Genomic DNA, 17,888 nt, shown 5'->3' on the forward strand with positions numbered 1-17,888 from the left:
TAGTAATTTGGTGTTGTTAGCAGTCATTCCACTATGACAAATACGTTTTTGATGGCCAAACTTGTATATATGCCTGATATTTACAAAAGCTTTATTGTTAGGGTGACTTTTGTTTTAAAAAAAAAAATAATAATAATAAATAAAATAAAAAGGAAGCTCCCACCAAACCGAGCGTGCTTTAGGTATTTAGTGATTCAGTCATACAACTCTCACAGACATATATGACAGATATAAAGCTATTTGGTCATTCTTATCTTCCCAAGATGCTCAGTAATATGCAGAGCCGCAAAAACCTCATTGGTTTTATTGGTGCCTCTTCACATTATCTTTGGAGTTCTTTCTAATCAATGCACTATATACTGTGTTAAGCAGCCACCTTTATATTCAAATACATGACATGCATTTTTTTAAACCGTTGCAAAAATTAGGTTTTTCAATTGAGCAAAGTAAAGGTTAAAAATAATGCATAATTTTATAATATTAAACGCCTGCCTTTGCTTAAGTAAAAGAGTTCCCACAGGTGTCGCTAAAATGATTTTCAGAAGCAAGAACTAATGTCCCTCCCTGGCCTCATACTTCAGAAGTCTGTGGCCTCCCAAAAGGTGCAAGCATGAAACAGAGCATAGAGAAATTAAAATGGCAAAGACTAAACCTGGATGCTTATGTGTATGGTAAAGGTGCAAATTCATCACTGTCAAGGGAGGGCGCACTTACCAATTACATGACTGATGGGAGGGGTGACACAGCAGAGCAGGGGAAGAGGTGCTCCTGGAAGGGGGGACATCATTGACAGCTGTGCAGGGTAACTCATATGCTGTATGCGGTGCTGCCAGAGAAATCCATGAGGAAGAATGGGGAATGGAATCACCAAGTGAGGTCAGGGGCAGAGGGGAACACCGACGATAGGGATAATGGGCAGAGTTAGGGTGCAGAATATGTAATGTTGTTTGATGTGAATAACATAGCAGCCATTGTGGAGTAATAGGCTGCATGTAAGTAAAGAATTTGTCTCCTCATAGCCATAGGCTATGTGTCCTGGGCAAACATGAATTTCTCGAGCGCTCAGCCACAGCAATGTGCTGGAGAAATGTTGCAAGTTGGCCGTTTCCAAGAGAATGCTGGGAAATATAAAGAATTAACAAATAATTTTGCCTATCAACAGTCTTGTTTCAATCCATCCTGGAGCCCCTTTGCATAACCGCAGAGCAGAAAATCTGACCAATATGCCCTGTGTAACATCTGCCTAATTGCGGATGGGATGGACGGGGGGTCGAATGACTCGCAAGTATTGGTAGTAAACTGCCAGCCCTATCGGCTCAAGCAGATTATCATTCTGAGGAAAAGCTTGGAACTATGAATATAAAAGTACTTTCATGGAATGTGGCTGGGGCTAATAGACTATTGCAAGACTCTGAGTGGGCTTGCTGTGCACATTGCCACAAGCTAGTCTGCCTACAAGAAACTTGGGCAACAGACCCTTTTGAGGTATTGGGGTTTAGTACCTACTATCCAAATGCAACAAAAGGCCAGAGAGACAGGTCAAAGGGAGGGCTGGCAATTACCATTAGCACCCCCATGGATATGTCTCCCAAGTTGATCCCGACTGGCTCTGATGATCTCATGTGCCTCGATTTGACAAGTAACAAAGGGGACCGCCTGTTGGTATTTATATCAATAACAGAGTTGGTGGAAAGGATAGCTTAGAAAGCTTGAACGCCATGAGCCCCCTGTTATAAAGATGCAGTCATCATCTATTAATCCCCCAATTGTTCTGGCAATGGGGGATTTTAATGTACAATATGAACCTTTGGATGTTCTAGAAGGCCTCTGGGACGACCAAGATGCGGCGTACAGGATATCAGCCCTAGAGACAGTGAAAATGGTTAGATGCTCTTCTGTAGCCATATAAGTGGCTAGACTAATGCACAAGTCATGATTACAAGCATGTAATGGGAGAGTGCTCCTTGATAAGCCTGAGAACTATACTTATGTAAGTCATCAGGGAAGATCCCGGATTGATTATGTAGCAATAGGCTTGTCAGACTGGGTCAGGGTTGACAGTATGGAGGTGATTACACGCAGTGTCAGCAACCACTATCCCCTTAGGTGCACTGTGACCATGGCGAAACCCAGTGAAAGTAGTCCAAGAGGAATGAGGGATGGGAGTTCTATTATGGTATCGGGGCACTCTAAAAGGGTTATAAAGTGGTAATCACTTGATCTGTGCTTAATTAAACCAAGAATGTAGGCCAGCATTGATCAACATATTGATGGTTTCTGCTTAAAATGTGAGTCAACAAGGGATATTGAAGATCTGTATTTGAATATGACAAAGGTATTGTACCCTTTTTTTCACTAAACCGGCCGGGAAATTGAAGAAGCAGGCACTGGGCAACAGGGGCTGGTTCGACAATGATTGCCATAAAGCCAAGAACTATCTATTAAGTTATCCAAAGAAAGCAACTCAGATAGACAAGTCACACCTGAGGAACCTAAGGGCTACTTACAAGTTGATGATGGACACAAAAAAGGCTGAGTTCAGTATGAACAAATGGGACAACCTTCCAAAGTACTGTAGGAAAGGCGATCAGGTTAATTTTTGGAGGTCAGTTGCGGGTGATGAAAAGAAAACAGGCAATCAATTGCTAAATCACATCCTCCAGACGGACTGGTTTCAGTATTATTAGTACTTTATATGATATCAGCATTGCATTATCCCTAGACCCTAGCTAGTGTAATTGGGGGAGATAAAGGCAGATACATTAATTTCTCTGTAAACTAAGTGAAAGAGACTATGAAAGAGGCTATTATTAGCTTCAGCGGGGGGAAAGCCCCAGGTTTGGATGGACTGCCAATTAATCTGCTTAGGGATGAGCTTACTGTTTGGGTCCCCTTGCGTTAACAGGTGTTTGATTGTATAGCCAGGGCGGGGAAGGTGCCACATACTTGGCAGAGTGCAATAATTGTGCCCATCTTTAAAAAGGGGAACTTTAGGCAGTCCTGTAACTATAGACCCATTTCACTTCTCGATGCACAGAGAAAGGTTAACATGAAACTGCTAACAACACGATTACAAATTTGGGCAACTGAGAATAGTATACTGAACCACGTCCAGGCATGGTTACTCCCTGGTATTAGTACTTTGGATCAATGTCTCCAGTCGAACGTTATTCTGTCTAAATATGTTACAGTCCAGCATACTAGGGTTTATGCTGTTTTCGTGGAACTCCTCAAGGCATTTGATAGAGTATCGCTGAACAAACTATGGTCCATATTAAGAGAAAAGGGAATCCCAGAGGCTCTTTTTGCAGGCATTCAATCCCTATATTGTAATAACAGGGCAGCTGTGAGGTGGGGGCTGGATGGGGAGTTTACTGATTGCTTTGCTGTCGAGAGGGAGGTCCGCCAGGGGAGTGTGTTGGCCCCCCTCTTATTTTGTCTATACACAACTGTCATCATGGAGGAACTGCTGGTGGCCTGTCTCGATCCACGTAGGCTTGGATGGGACAGATTATCTGCACCCTTCTATGCTGATGATGCTGTAGTACTATTCACTTCACGGATGGGGTTGAAACACAATCTGAACATTTGTATGGAGAAATGCCAAGACCTGTCCATCCATGGCTTTGAACCTAGAGAAAACAAAGATGTTGGACTTTAGCAGAAGAACCAGAAGAAAATCAATCTGAATATTCCGGTAGGTGAATATATGTTAGAACAGGTGCATCGCTACTACTATTTGGGGATTACATTCCCAGAATATTTAACATGTTCAGTGCACCTTGTCAGAGCCACAGCGACCCTGGAAAAATACAGTAGTGGAATTTGCATCCTCTATAATAAGCTTCTAAGGGCGAACTTTCCCCAGCCATTAAACTGTACCAGGAACAGGGCAGGGCTGTGGCTTTGTATGGTGCATAATTGTGGGGATATTGCCCCTCCCCTGAGATAAGTGTGGTGGATAATGGTTTTCTATGGCGCTTACTAATGCAGCCCCAATGGCAAGTTTACGCTGGGAATGCAGTTTAAATCCCATACATGAAGTTACTACTACCAAACCGATGCTGTATTGGTCTAGGCTCTGGAGTACCCCTGAACTAATTAAATAAAGAGAATTGATGATTGGTTTGATAAACACATCGGGATCTAGCGCTCTAGCATGGCTTTTATTTGTACATAGGGGCCTCGAGAAGCTAGACATGGGCACTCTCTTGGATAGACCAGAGAATCTAACTTTGTGCTCAAAGGCCTGGTTAAAAACTAAGTATCATGAAGCTACAATAAGCCAGATGAAAAGTGTGTGTGTTGTAATGAAGACGGGTGTAAAGACCGGAGGGGGTGTCTGTACTCCTGCTCTCTATATGATAGAGGAGAGGCACAGAGGACCCCAGCCAAGATTCTCCATTATTGGTTTCGTGGCAAGCAATGAAGGCCTAGCTTCTCGGGAGGTGATGCTGGCTGGTTCTTAAGTACAGTGTAGTCCCTAAGCACCCACAAAGGAATGTCCACACATTGTATTAGTTAAAACACAGCCTTTATATAATTAAGGTTCGAGATTATATACACAATCACAATAACTCACTTTGTGCTCAGTTAATCTACAATGTCAGATATATGCTCAGTTCAACGTGGCACCACAATTACTATCAGATTTCATTAAAGTGTATCAACTGGACTTAGTTTCAATGTTACGCAAATCAAGTAATAAAGAGAACCAACAATAGACATAGGAGGAAAAGCAGTTGGCTAGAACAATTGGCAGAATACCGAGCCCCAGGCACAGTTCTGTATCAGGATCCCCCCACCTGGGCAACCTGTAAATAAAGATATATCGTACAAGCCCAGTCCATACATTGTTCACAAGAGTCTTATTTCCTTCTAAATAGTTCTACAACGCCAATGTACCTGGAATAGCAGAGTTTGACGTCGGGTCATCGACAAATCCTTCTTGAGCGGCTCCCTTTAAGGCAGGAGCCACGGATCGTCGATATCCTACAAGGAGAAAGGGGTGAACACTGATGTTTCAGCAGCAACTTCGGTTCTTGCGGTGCTCACTGATGATCGCCGGAAACGTCCTGCAGACTGAGGGGGCAGATTCTCCTTGGTTGTCAGCGGCCTTGACTTTCTCCGTCAGGACGAAAGCGGTCGACGAGGATGAGCAAGGGAGTCGTTTCAAATGTTCTTAGGCAAAAGAGCACTGCGGCTGCAGTCGGAGACGGCGGTCGTCGACGGTGATGGACTTCAATGTTCGGGCACTTCTCTTCGTGATTCTGTGGCGGTCCCCATCTCCGGTCGGCAGCCTTTCATAGGTCTGTCTACAAGGGAGCTCTGGCAAAGATCAGCAGGTGCACGGTGGTCCCTTGTAGCTCGGGGAGGGATCTCCTAGCCAGGTCCTCTCTTGGATAAGTTCCTTGAAGGCAGAGCAGCTTTCAGATTAGCGAAGGACAGCAGCAGCAGTTCTTCTTTGTTAGGGAGAATTCTCATTCTATGGCTAATTTCCCTTACCTATAGAGTCCCCCAGCAGCTTTGCTGGATTTGAAGGGTTTGTTTCTTTCTCCTGCTAAGAGTAAGACTCTTTTTCCCACTCTTAGGCTATTTTTGTGTTTAATGTCTATGGGATTTTCTCAACCCCATAGGAACCATCTTTATTCACATATGTTACACAGCACCCTCAGTGCAGTGACAGAGGGGGGTCGTAGCGACCCCCAAACATAGACTCCATACCCTGGGACTGACTACTGTCTCCCAGGGCATTTAAAGTCCCAATTGACTTTACTAGTCAATTTCTAGGAACTAAATCAGTACAACCCATCTTACTATGGAGGTATTGGAAGGGGTTAATAGTTTTTCCCTTATGTTCATTTTCGAGAGGGTACCGTACAGTCCCTCTCTCAAAAGTTTCTGGCTGGTGGCAGTGGTTACTACCGTAAATATATGACCATGAATATTTCCCTATGGGATTTTCCCATTGTTCGGGGCTACCACTTTTTCTGACAGCCTCTAACATACCGCCGGTACATTTTAATATTAACTTGACTCTGGTAGGTTTTATTTGCCAGAACTTTAATATAACTTCTTTCTCGTGTCTTTCTTTAAACACCTAACCCAGGTCGGGGATCCTTTGTTCGTCCTTTTGGCAGGCTTCTGCCAAGAAGCCCTCCTTTCGCCGCCACTGAGTCTGGGGTGGGTCCATTGTGTGGGAGGGGGAGTAGGACCCCTGGACAGGGTTGCCTCCGCAACCCATGTCACACTCTATCCTGATAGGCTGGAGGGTCTCCTGCCAAGATGACCACTCCACTGTGTGAGTGACAGCTAGGCTGTATGAATGGGGATCTTTTTGCATAAAAGCAGGGTCCTGAGGACTGGAAGAGCAAGACGTCGCCACTGGAACTAAGAAGCCGAAGAGGTGAGAAGCCAAAGACATCTGCAACGACTGAACCACCGGTGAAGCCCTGCTGCAGCGTCTCACCACTTTTCTCAACACGACGAGAGAAGATCTTCCTCTGCAAGAGCCTTCTTCCCTTGAGCTGGTGGGGCCAACCAGTTTGCCAATCGCCTTCCCGAACCTGCCTTGATCGAATCTCCCGTACCCTGTACTCGGAGGCCGGATAGCCAGGCACCAGTCCACCCGGACCGCGATTTAAAGGAGTGTACCTTTTATTCGTCTGGCAGCACCGCAGCTGGTTTCATCCCTGGGTAGTGCAGTAACTCGAACCTTCCTCCACGACGAGAGCCTCTCTTCCTCTGCTGGATCACCCGAACTGCAGGAACTACCAGGAACAACCGCCGCCGCAGGAGCAACTTCTTCATTTAAAGGTACATTGTTCCGCCAGGCCGCCTTTCTTTGCGGTAGCACTAAAGGTGTTTTAAATCCTTTACCTACCTGTTAGGTTGGCCGTCCCTCTCTCTTAACATTGTCTTTACAACTTCTGCATCCACCTTTTCAAATTCATTAACCAAAGACTTGACTGCAACTACAAGAACATTTTGCTCCTGGGCCCTTGCCCTGTACCACTGACTCTGGCACAGGCCTACTGACTCTGGCTACATTTGTTAAACCTGCCTTCTTTAGATTGATTCTCAACTAGAACTGTGTTGGTGCACCTATTTCTTATAACTACCCTTTCCTTCACCTTTCTAAACCTTGTGAAATGCCATTTTGCTCAGAATTGCCTATATTGATGCACTGTCTTGCTTAAACTGGTTCACAAATGTATGGGAAGTATTGCTAGGGTGTGTAAGAAACTATTTCTATATAACTTGTGTTTTCCCTCCCTTGTGAGGAATCGATAGAGTATCCCTTGTGTGTGGTTTGCACTGTGCCATTTTGCTCAGTTTTCACTTTGGTTCACTTGGTCTACAATTAAACTTGGGAGATAAATGTGTTTTACTAGAAGTGTATAAAATAAATATATATATATATATATATATATATATATACTTTTGAATACAAAGCTTTGGTCAGTGTTTTCTTGTGCCATAATACTGTAGGTAGGCCTATTGTGTAAATCCTGAATACTGCTCATCTCCCTCTTGAGATAAGTCTGACTGCTCAGCCACGGCTACCAACTAAATCTTTGTGGTACAGACTGATACCAAAGGGGATTTATTGCTCTCACCTGTAGTGTTAATCTTCTGTGGTGCTCCCTAAGGGAACTCCACAGGATTCTGCCTAACACTGGTGGCAGTGATGGGATAAAAGTATTGGATTTACATTTTAGAGTTCTGCTAGTACCTTGGTTCAAATAACCACAAGGCTAACTATCACAACAGGTTTATTTTAAACAGAAGTCAAAAATATGTCAAGTTACAGCCAGGAGACTCTCCTTACTAATACTGCTGATTATTTAAGGGATCTGTGTAGACAGAAAGGTCTTCCTGTCAAAGGCAAGAAATTAGAAATGATTGATAGAATGTTAGAGAAACAAAGTCTGGATAGTGGTGTGTTAATAAGATCATAAACTACACTTCACAGCAGTCCTTTGTGTTGAGAGGTTTATTGAGCAATACATCCAAGAGAGAAAGGCCCCAGCTGTGAGCCAGGATATCTGTCTCCCCTCCTGCTCTCAATCCTCCCCCTGGGTGGAATGTGGAACTCTTGCTTAATCACAACAGCAATGGTTCCTTGGTAACTAGGTTACATAGCAGAAGATGACATAACAGCAATGGTTCCTTGGTAACTAGGTTACATAGCAGAAGGTGACAATGATGGTAAGTCTAGACACCTCCTAACACCTCCCTTCCTTTTACACAAAATATGAGTGCTGACCTCATGTAAACAAACAATACATTGAACAACTTGAGACTTCTTATTTACATTGCAAACAATACAAGACTGGGAAAGAGAATAAGTTAAAGGCATTAATGTAAAGTTACCAGGTGTTGTTAACATTTTTGCAAATTGCTATCCTCTCCTTGTTCCAGACCCCACCTCCTTTGACAAGAACAGATGATCCTAAGTCCTTAACAACCTGTTTGGGCTGAGAAAATAGGGATGCACCTTTGCGCACCTTGGTAGGCAGTTTGATCTTAATCCAGTCACCTTCCTCAAGGCTGAACTCTCTACAAGCATTTTTCCTGTCATACTGCTCCTTGGATTTTACACCTGATTCGAATATCTTCTCCCTCACTGCCTCCAAATCTACTCCTACCAATTTTGATTTTCCCATCCAGCCTGGACACATGTGCGAGTTAGGCTTCCTCCCTCTTAGTACTTCAAAAGGAGACACACCTGTAACACTGTGCGGGGCTAGTCAATACTGAAATGTTCTCTCCATTATGGTCCTCACCCAATCACCTCCTGTTGCCACAGCAATTCTAATGGCATCCATGGGAGTGCGGTTGAAGCGTTCTACACACCCATTGGTCTGGGGATGATATAATGAGGTGTTTACTTGTTCTATACCATGGATACTCAAAAACTCTCTGAATTCCCTGGAAACCAATTGGGTGCCATTATGTGACAAACACTTCCTAGGGAATCCTTCTCTCCAAAACAATTGCTCCAAACATTTAATGATGCTACTACTGGATATATCTCTTAGTGTAAATATTTCAGGCCACTTAGATAATAAGTCTATGACAACCAACACATAGGTATCTCTCCCACCTCTGATGTTAAAAGGACCTAATAAATCCAAGGCAACCTCATCCCAGGGGACCGTGGAAGGTTTCCTAACGGTCATCGGCACTTTCTGTATCCTAAGACCTTTATTTCCTTCAATACAATCACTACAACTGTTGACCACTTCTTCTGTGTCTTTGTCTAGACTGGGCCACCAAAATTCTGCTCTAACTAAACCTTTGGTTCTGGGAAGTCCCAAATGCCCAACATGAGCTAGATCAATTATTAACTTCCTCATTTTGATAGGTACAACCATCTGAAGTCCCCTATGTAAATATCCTTTATCAATCCAGAGTTCTACTTTGACTTTAGCAAACCCACCTAAATCACCAAGGTAATTTCTTATTCTGCTCTGCGTCACTAATGTCAACACTTTCTGGTACATTTCATCCTCAGAACATGCATTGTCCCACTCCTCTTTCTTTACTGAATCATGAACCTGAAATATTTCAACACCCTTCTCACGAGTTGGGGAACATTCCTCAGACACAATTTCTCTCAATACTGATCTGGATAGGGCATCAGCGACTACATTGGTTTCACCACTGATGTGAAGCATGTTGCATTGTAATCCTTGTAAGGAAGTCACCCACTTCATGATGCGTCTGGAGACTATTAGAGGCTTATAGTCGGTGCACACTGTGAATTCTCTGCCCCACAGATATCTTTTGAATTTTTCCACTCCCCAGACACAAGCCAATGCTTCCTTTTCTACAACTGAATATCTGTTCTCAGGTCCTTTGAGAGATCTAGAGGCAAATGCGCTAGTGTGCAAACCTTCCTGATCTTCCTGCATTAAAACTGCCCCAATGCCATAGTCACTGGCATCCACAAATAGTAATGAATGTCTACCTTCCTCAAACGTTCTCAAAATGGGTGCATTGGCAATGGCATCTTTAATCTTACAAAACTCCTCCTCACGTGACTCATTCCACTTAAAGGTAACACATTTCCAAGTCAACATCCTCATATTCCTTGACAAATTTGACAGACCTCTAACGAACTTGCCATAAAATTCAACCAGACCAAGAAAAGACAGTACGTCTGCTTTAGATTTGGTGCTTCCATCTTACAAATGGCTTTTATGGCCTTTTCTTTGGGTTTGATACCTTCTCCCGTGATTTCATGACCCAGATATTCAACTTTGTCAGTTTTGAATATACATTTCTCTAAAGATACTGTAAGACCAGCTTCTTTGAATATGTTCAACACTCTCTCTAACCTTTTATCATGTTCTACTTCATCCTTTCCACACACCAGCACATCATCCTGGTAGCACATGACACCTCTCTCACCTCCCAATAGTCTGTACATCACATTCTGAAAAACACTCGCTGCTGAAACCAATCCAAACGGCATGTGTATACACCTGAAGAGACCAATAGGAGTGATGAAGGCTGTAAGATCTCTGAAGTCAGGATGTAGTTCCACTTGATGGTATGCGGATTTTAGGTCAATAAGAGAAAACACTTTGGAACCGGACACACCTGCCAATAGATCATCTATTCTGGGTAAAGGGAATTTATCAGCCACTACATTTTTATTCAGGTGTCTAAGGTCAATGCATATCCGCAAAGATCCATTGCCCTTTTTCACTATTACAATGGGACTAACCCACTCTGAGGAATTAATTTTCTCTATCACTCCTTCACCTTCCATTTTCCTCAATTCACTTTCTACATCTTTCTTAAGAGCCAGAGGAATGGTACGCAATTTGGCAACTTTGGGAATGGCATCTCTCTTCAAACAAATTTTATGCACAAATCCTTTCAAGCACCCTAACTTGGTGACATTTGTTTGCCCTCTGGCCCCCTCCGTGACAGTACTAGAGACAGGTTTTTCACCTTCAACAGTCAACACCTGATCTGGGTGACTTGCTCCAAGCCTTATCTTGAGCTCTGCCTGATTGCTCCAGGACAACAGCTCTCCACCTCTGTTGGCCACATGAACAGTCCCTATGGACTTCCTGTCTTTGAATTGCAGCTCGGCTTCAAAGCACCCTCAAATTTCTATAGGCACATCTCCATAAGCATTTGCTCTCACCACATTCTCCCACAATGTACAACATCCAAATTTCTCCCTCCACACATGCACACTTATCAATGTATAATCTGCTCCACTGTCCATGAGCATTGATACTGGCACACCCCCAATTAGCACAGCTGCATATGGTTTCTTTTTCTTGACCTTACCATCAATGGCATTGACAGAGTAAACAACTTCCCTACCAGCTTCATCAATTGAAACATAATCCTGGTCCACATTGACTTCATGTATTTGACCTGAGGTGGTATTGAAATTCCTACAGCATCTAGCCATGTGTCCCCTGACCCCACATTCATTACATACAATGTGTGTAGCATAACATTCTTTGTCAGATGCTATGTGAGACAAACTCCCACATCTCAAACACCTCCTAGTTGAAGCAATCCTCGGGTAACCAGAGTCTCTGCCACCCCTAAATGTACTATTCTCACTGCGCGGTCCTCTGGTAGATGACCATTGTTGTCCCCATACTCTGGTGGAGGGACCTTGACGACCCTCAGGTCTCCTACCCATTTGCCAAGGGCAACGCGAAGTCCCTGCCACACTTCTCTGCATCACTCTCGAAACCTTTTGTATGGCAGCTTCATTGTCATCTGTTTTGGACTTATCCTGAGATGTATTATCCAGCTGGAGAACTTTTATACATTTATCTGTATGTTCTACCATTTTCGCTATCTCAATTGCCCTGTCAAGAGAAGGATTCCTTTCCTTCCATAACTCCTTCCTGATGTTGTCATTAGAACACTTAATCATCAGTTGATCCCTCACATGCTCATCTCGACAATGGTCAAATCTACATTTGATGGCTAAGCCTCTAAGAGCAGTTATAAATTCCTCAATACTCTCTCCAGTTTTCTGAGCTCTCGTAGCAAATTTGTACCTCTCAAGAATTATATTCTCCTCAACACAGTAATGTTTGTCCAATTTCGCTAAAGTCTTTTCATATAGTCCCCCATCAGGGATGTCTGGAGGTTCTGGAAGTTTTTTGACCACTTCCTGCCCTGCAGCGCCTAAGCAGTGAAAAAGAAGCGCCTCTTTGCGCTCATTAGAGAAGTTGGGTCCAAATGCTGCCAGTGCATATTTGTGAAATCCCTCCTTCCAGTCTAACCAACGCACTCTTGGTTCACCTGGCGTTGGAAGGAAAAATACTGGGGCTGGTATGTTTGCCATACTGTGGCTAAACAGATGTCAACCCAGGTAACAAACACTCCAAATCGTGGTGCCCCAACCACCTGTACCAAAGTTACAATGTGTGCACCCACCAGGTAGATTTCCACTTTAATACACCGTTCCAGGTCCAGGATCCGGCATCCGACTGCACAAACAGTTGCTGTGTGTCAATGTAATCGGCACGTCTCTTTTTCCGAAACGTATTACTGACATGACATAAAGATGGCCGCCACGCTTCCAGGTCCTTTACTCTAATTGCGTGCTGACGTGACGCAAGGCTGCAACATCAAGGGATCCAATGCGGGAGTTCCTCGCGCTCGACCATTCATTCACCCGACAGCCGGGTTCCATTCAAAGGTAAACAACTGCGAGCCGCGGCGGTTGTGTGCAACGGCGGGGCCGTGAATAATCAAGGCAATGGCAAATGTACATAGGTGACTGACCTCAGGGTGGGACCTCTGCCGGTCCTGTCAGCGCTGACTCTCGTAGTCACAAGTCACAATCCACAGATCAAAACTCCTCAGCATTCGTGCTCCGCTCCAGGATGCACTTAGTGGTTCACTCCGCTCCGAGACACTGACTGTGTTTCTCGCCTGCAATTCCACATCAAACAGGACACTCCGTCCAAGTGCATCCAAGCCTATAATCACTTATTGCTGCTGCCGGGGGCCTTTTCTCCTTGGCCCAATCCTCGTTGCCAATGTTAATAAGCTCATAAACTACACTTCACAGCAGTCCTTTGTGTTGAGAGGTTTATTGAGCAATACATCCAAGAGAAAGGCCCCCAGCTGTGAGCCAGGATATCTGTCTCCCCTCCTGCTCTCAATCCTCCCCCTGGGTGGAATGTGGAACTCTTGCTTAATCATAACAGCAATGGTTCCTTGGTAACTAGGTTACATAGCAGAAGATGACATAACAGCAATGGTTCCTTGGTAACTAGGTTACATAGCAGAAGGTGACAATGATGGTAAGTCCAGACACCTCCTAACATGGTGCTGTAGTGCCCACTACTCCAGCAAATGTTGCAAACCTTGAGGAAAATAATGTTGAAGATGTTATTGTTGAAACAGATGAGGAAGAGGACGATAACAATGTCACCCCCTCCGGCCCTCTGCCTGCTCAAAGGCCTCGACCTATGGCTACTGGACCCTTACCAGGTCCCACATTAAGTCCTGAATTTATCTCACTAGAAAAAATGAGACTTGAACTAGAATTCAAAAGAATTAGTGCCCAAACTGAACAGAGACATCAAGAACTAAGGCGCAAAGAAATGAAGCTCAACCATGAGCTTGAGATGAACAAATTGTCTTTGGAAAATGCTTCTCTCCCCGAATCCTCTAGATCTTCCAGTCCAAAAAGGCCCTGGATGCCTAAAGAGATTGTGGGTATGTATGAACCTAAATTGGATGTATTAGATTGGCTTGGTATGTTTGAATACAATCATGGGCTCCAGGATATCACGGGGAATCAGTTGATCCCCTGGTTATTCTCTAGGCTCCCCCCTGTTGCATCTGATGTGGTAATGGAGTTGGAGGGAGGTGGATAGGATGGATTATGAATGTGTAAAGCTAGCTTTGATAGCTAGATTTGGGAAGGCTCCTTCCCAGTACCTTAAGAGGTTTAGGATCCTCAGAAAGCATGATAGTACCCCTTGGGCTACTTGGGTGAATGAGTGTTTGAAGAACTTAGAGGGATGGATTAAGGGTTATAGAGTTAACACTTATGAAGTAATGAGAAATCTTGTAATGATAGAGTATATCTATGATGCCTGCTCTCCTGAGCTCAGACAGCACTTGGCTGATTCAAAAGAACTGGATTCTAAGAAACTAGCTAAGGCTGCTGACTTGTGGGTTGCCAACAGGGCTACTCACATGGATTCAGGGGTAACTCAGAAAAAGGATGAGGGAAAGCAGCCAAAGAAAGACAACAAAGAGAATTCAAATAATTCCAATCCCAAAGAGGGCCCCAAACAAAATCCTAAGGGTAAACCCCAAGGGAAACCTAATCAGGCTAGGCTAGTGTTCCTTCTGGTCCCAGGCCAGAAGGGGGTCAGAACAAGCCACCGTTCATAAAGACATTTGGAAAATGTTATGTTTGTGGCTCTACTGATCATGTGAAAGGGGATCCCAGATGTAAGGGTAAACCTTCAGGGGTCCACACTGTCTCCTTAGCCTTCATTCCAGAGGAGGAAGTGCATATGGCCAGTGGAAACGTTCAACCACTAGCTGAAGATCCCATTGGAGTCTCAGCTAGTGTATCTTTAGTATCTCTAGGGTTGTAGGAACAACAGAATGTAGATGTGTATAATTCTATCCCTCCTAATACTAAAGAGTATTATAAAGACAGTGTCCTAGTCAATGGTCAGGAGACCCCTGCCATTAGAGACACTGGGGCCAGCATAACTGTGGTGAACAAATCTTTTTTCAAGGTGGAGGATGTTGCTAGGGCACCCAAATGCCTCACCAAGTTAGCTGGAGGGCCTGTGCAAATTCTTCCCCAATTACCAGCTCTCATCCAGTGCAATGAAATGACTGTCAGGATACCTGTGAGTGTACAATCCGAAGTACCAGGAAGGGTGCTGTTGGGAAATGATCTGAAAGACCTGGGAGTAGTGTCAAGTACTCCCAGACCTCCTAGTAAGAGATTACAGGAGCTTACCAGACCTGCAAGGGAGAGGACCTTGATGGGCTCCCCTGAGGAGATGATAGAAAAAGAAATCACTCCTACTCCACTGGAGCTACTTACTGCTATTTCAAAGAAACAAGAAGCAAAGGGGAAACCCAAGAGTTCAAAGAAGAAACCAGCAGAAGGCACTCCAGTGCTGCCAACCAGGGAATCTCCTAGGTTGTCAAAAATCACACCTGTGATTCCTTCTCCAGCTGAGGCTGAGAGTGAGAGTGAGGTACAACCCTGTGTGGTTGAACTAGAGCCTGAAGACTCAGATCTAGTAGGAGGCCAGGAACTCATTGGAGATCTTGATCCTGTGGACCATCCTGAGCTGCAGACTTTACTGGCAGAAGGTGGCCCCAACAGGGCAGTCTTCAGTAAGGGACAAAGAGAATGTCCAACTCTGGAAGGTCTTCGCCACCAGGCAGCTTCTCAGCTTGAAGGGCAAGAGCCTGGGAAGTATAGGTTACACTGGGAAGATGGCCTCTTCTATAGTGAACCAACAGAGTCAATCCCTGGGGACTACAAAAGACTTGTAGTGCCTCAAGCAAACCAACTCCAATTCTTGCAACTAGCCCATGAGATACCTTTGGCTGGCCACTTGAGTTTCAAGAAGACCAAGGAAAGGCTCTCTCTCTACTTTTATTGGCCTAAAATGGGGGCTGAGGTAGATAAGTATTGCAAGAGTTGCCACACTTGCCAAACCTCTGGTAAAAGTGGCTCCAAGAATGTGGCACCTTTAGTTCCTCTCCCTGTGGTGGGAGTACCATTTGAGAGGGTAGGAATCGACATTATTGGTCCCCTTGATCCTCCAACTTCTTCAGGCAACAGGTTTATACTTGTTGTAGTAGACCATGCTAATAGGTACCCTGAAGCAATTCCTATGAGGACTTTTACAGCTCAGGCTGTGGCTAAGGCACTCCTTGGTATTTTTTACCGGGGTTGGGTTTCCTAAGGAGGTCATATCCAACAGGGGGTCGAATTTTATGTCTGTGATGTTCGTGAGGACGAATCATTCCTCTCCTATCTATTCCAAGAAAGCTGCACCGGATTATGACCGCGGCAACCCTAGCAACGGTCTCGTTGTTTCCCCGCATTCCTCTACGACCTACTCCAAGATGGCCGCTCCGGGTTATGACCGCGGCAGCCCTAGCAACGGTCTAGTTGTTTTCCTGCCTCGAGCCACGCAGGATGCGGAAGTCGATCGTTCTTCGGCATATCAACAAGGAAGTCCTGGAGACCGGCGCGTTGCTACTCTCTTAGGAGTATATGGACGCTCAGTGAGTATAGCTAGCCCAGCCTTTAAATCTCATTGCCTCCCTTTCTCTCGCTATCTGTACCTTGTTTCTTTCTCAGTCTTACATCTACTTGTTCTTAGAATTCGGAACACGATCAGCGGATCGAAGGTATCGCTTTGGCAACCACTAAGCCACGGCAACTACTAAACCACGTCTCCACAGAACGCGACACATCGCGACATTATCCCGTGTTCCCCTCGAAGGTAGAATTCTTTTCTCATACTCTCAAATCTGTACCATCCGTATTTCTTGATCCTTGAATACTTGATATCCTTGCTTCCCAGAAAATCCCTTTTCACAATAAGGAGTACTTCTTGAACGGGCTCGAATCCCCGGGCGCCGCATCTACTAATACTCCCCGTCTAGATGTGTGAATGGTAATCTCTGTTCTTACAAACTTCACCTCCGTTCCTTATTGTGTTGTTTTCTCTTGACCCTCATGTTTCTACCCTTATACCTCTCCAGCATCTAACCAACACATAACGCTGCCATCGGATCGAGGCCCTTCAGTTTCCTCCTGTCCGCCTCGCCTGTATCAACGCTCCCCAGCAGCTCTCCATAGGGTTTTCTCCCCCATGAGGGTTTCCCTGGTTTCTCCACGGTCGCCGAGTATTTAACTAGGCTCCGAAGGGTTTGCCAGGGGGATTCCTATTCTCTACTGGGACATAACATTCCAACCTTTCTTCTTGAAACCTGGTACACCACTGGAAATACGAATTGGTCATTCCTCTAATTCCAGGTAGGAGATTCTACGCTTTCTGTGTTGCAATGCATGAAGACTGATTAACTGCCGGATTCGGCTTGTAGTGAACATTACAGATAGCAACGCCTGAAACAAACTATTGTTTTTAGACATTGCACCTAGAAACCTAGAATACCCTCATAATGGACCCTCAACAACAACAGCAGATCCAACAGCTGATCGCTGCGGTGCAATCCTTAACCACAGAGGTCCAACAACTCCAGCAGGAGAACACTGCCCTAAAGCAGAATCAACAACAGGCAGCTCAACAGATAGCCCAACAAGTAGCACAACATACTGCTGCCTCACGAGTTCCTCACTGTTCAGAGGTCCCTCCAGGGCCTCTTCCTGGAGGCCAATTTGATGGGAATCCCCACAAGGTGAAAGAATTCCTAGATTCCTGTTACGTTCAGTTTGCCTTTAAAAACGCCTTTTTTCATACTGATCGGGATCGTGTGGGTTACATGGTTTCCCAAATGACTGGCCCAGCTTTAGCCTGGGCCACACCCCTAATCACTAGTAATAATCCTATATTAGACTCCCACACAGCCTTTTGTAATAGTATTCGTACTATGTTTGGCCGACAGGAGATCCGAGTAGCTTCCCAAGAACACTTACTAGACTTAAAACAGGGAAATTCTGACATTCTGGCATATATAACCAGATTTAAGCAAATGGCCAGCGAAACTACTTGGGCCGATGACGCACAGATAACCATCTTTAGGAGAGGACTGTCGGAAGAATTGAAAGATGAAATATCCAGGGTTCCACGTTCTTCTTCTTTAACTGAGTTTATTGCCCTAGTCCTTCAGATTGATTACCGAATGAAGGAACGCATCAG

The 17,888-nt window shown here is 44.7% G+C and overlaps 1 protein-coding gene across 1 annotated transcript in view; it reads right to left on the bottom strand.

The window, feature by feature from the left end:
• Positions 1-17,888, bottom strand: part of RGS11 (regulator of G protein signaling 11) — a 4,320,935-nt gene that overhangs the window by 3,670,367 nt on the left and 632,680 nt on the right. The window lies entirely within an intron of this gene.

The sequence above is a fragment of the Ambystoma mexicanum genome, chromosome 2q, assembly GCF_040938575.1.
Source record: "Ambystoma mexicanum isolate Mex_15411 chromosome 2q, UKY_AmexF1_1, whole genome shotgun sequence".
NCBI classification, from domain to species: Eukaryota; Metazoa; Chordata; class Amphibia; order Caudata; family Ambystomatidae; genus Ambystoma; species Ambystoma mexicanum.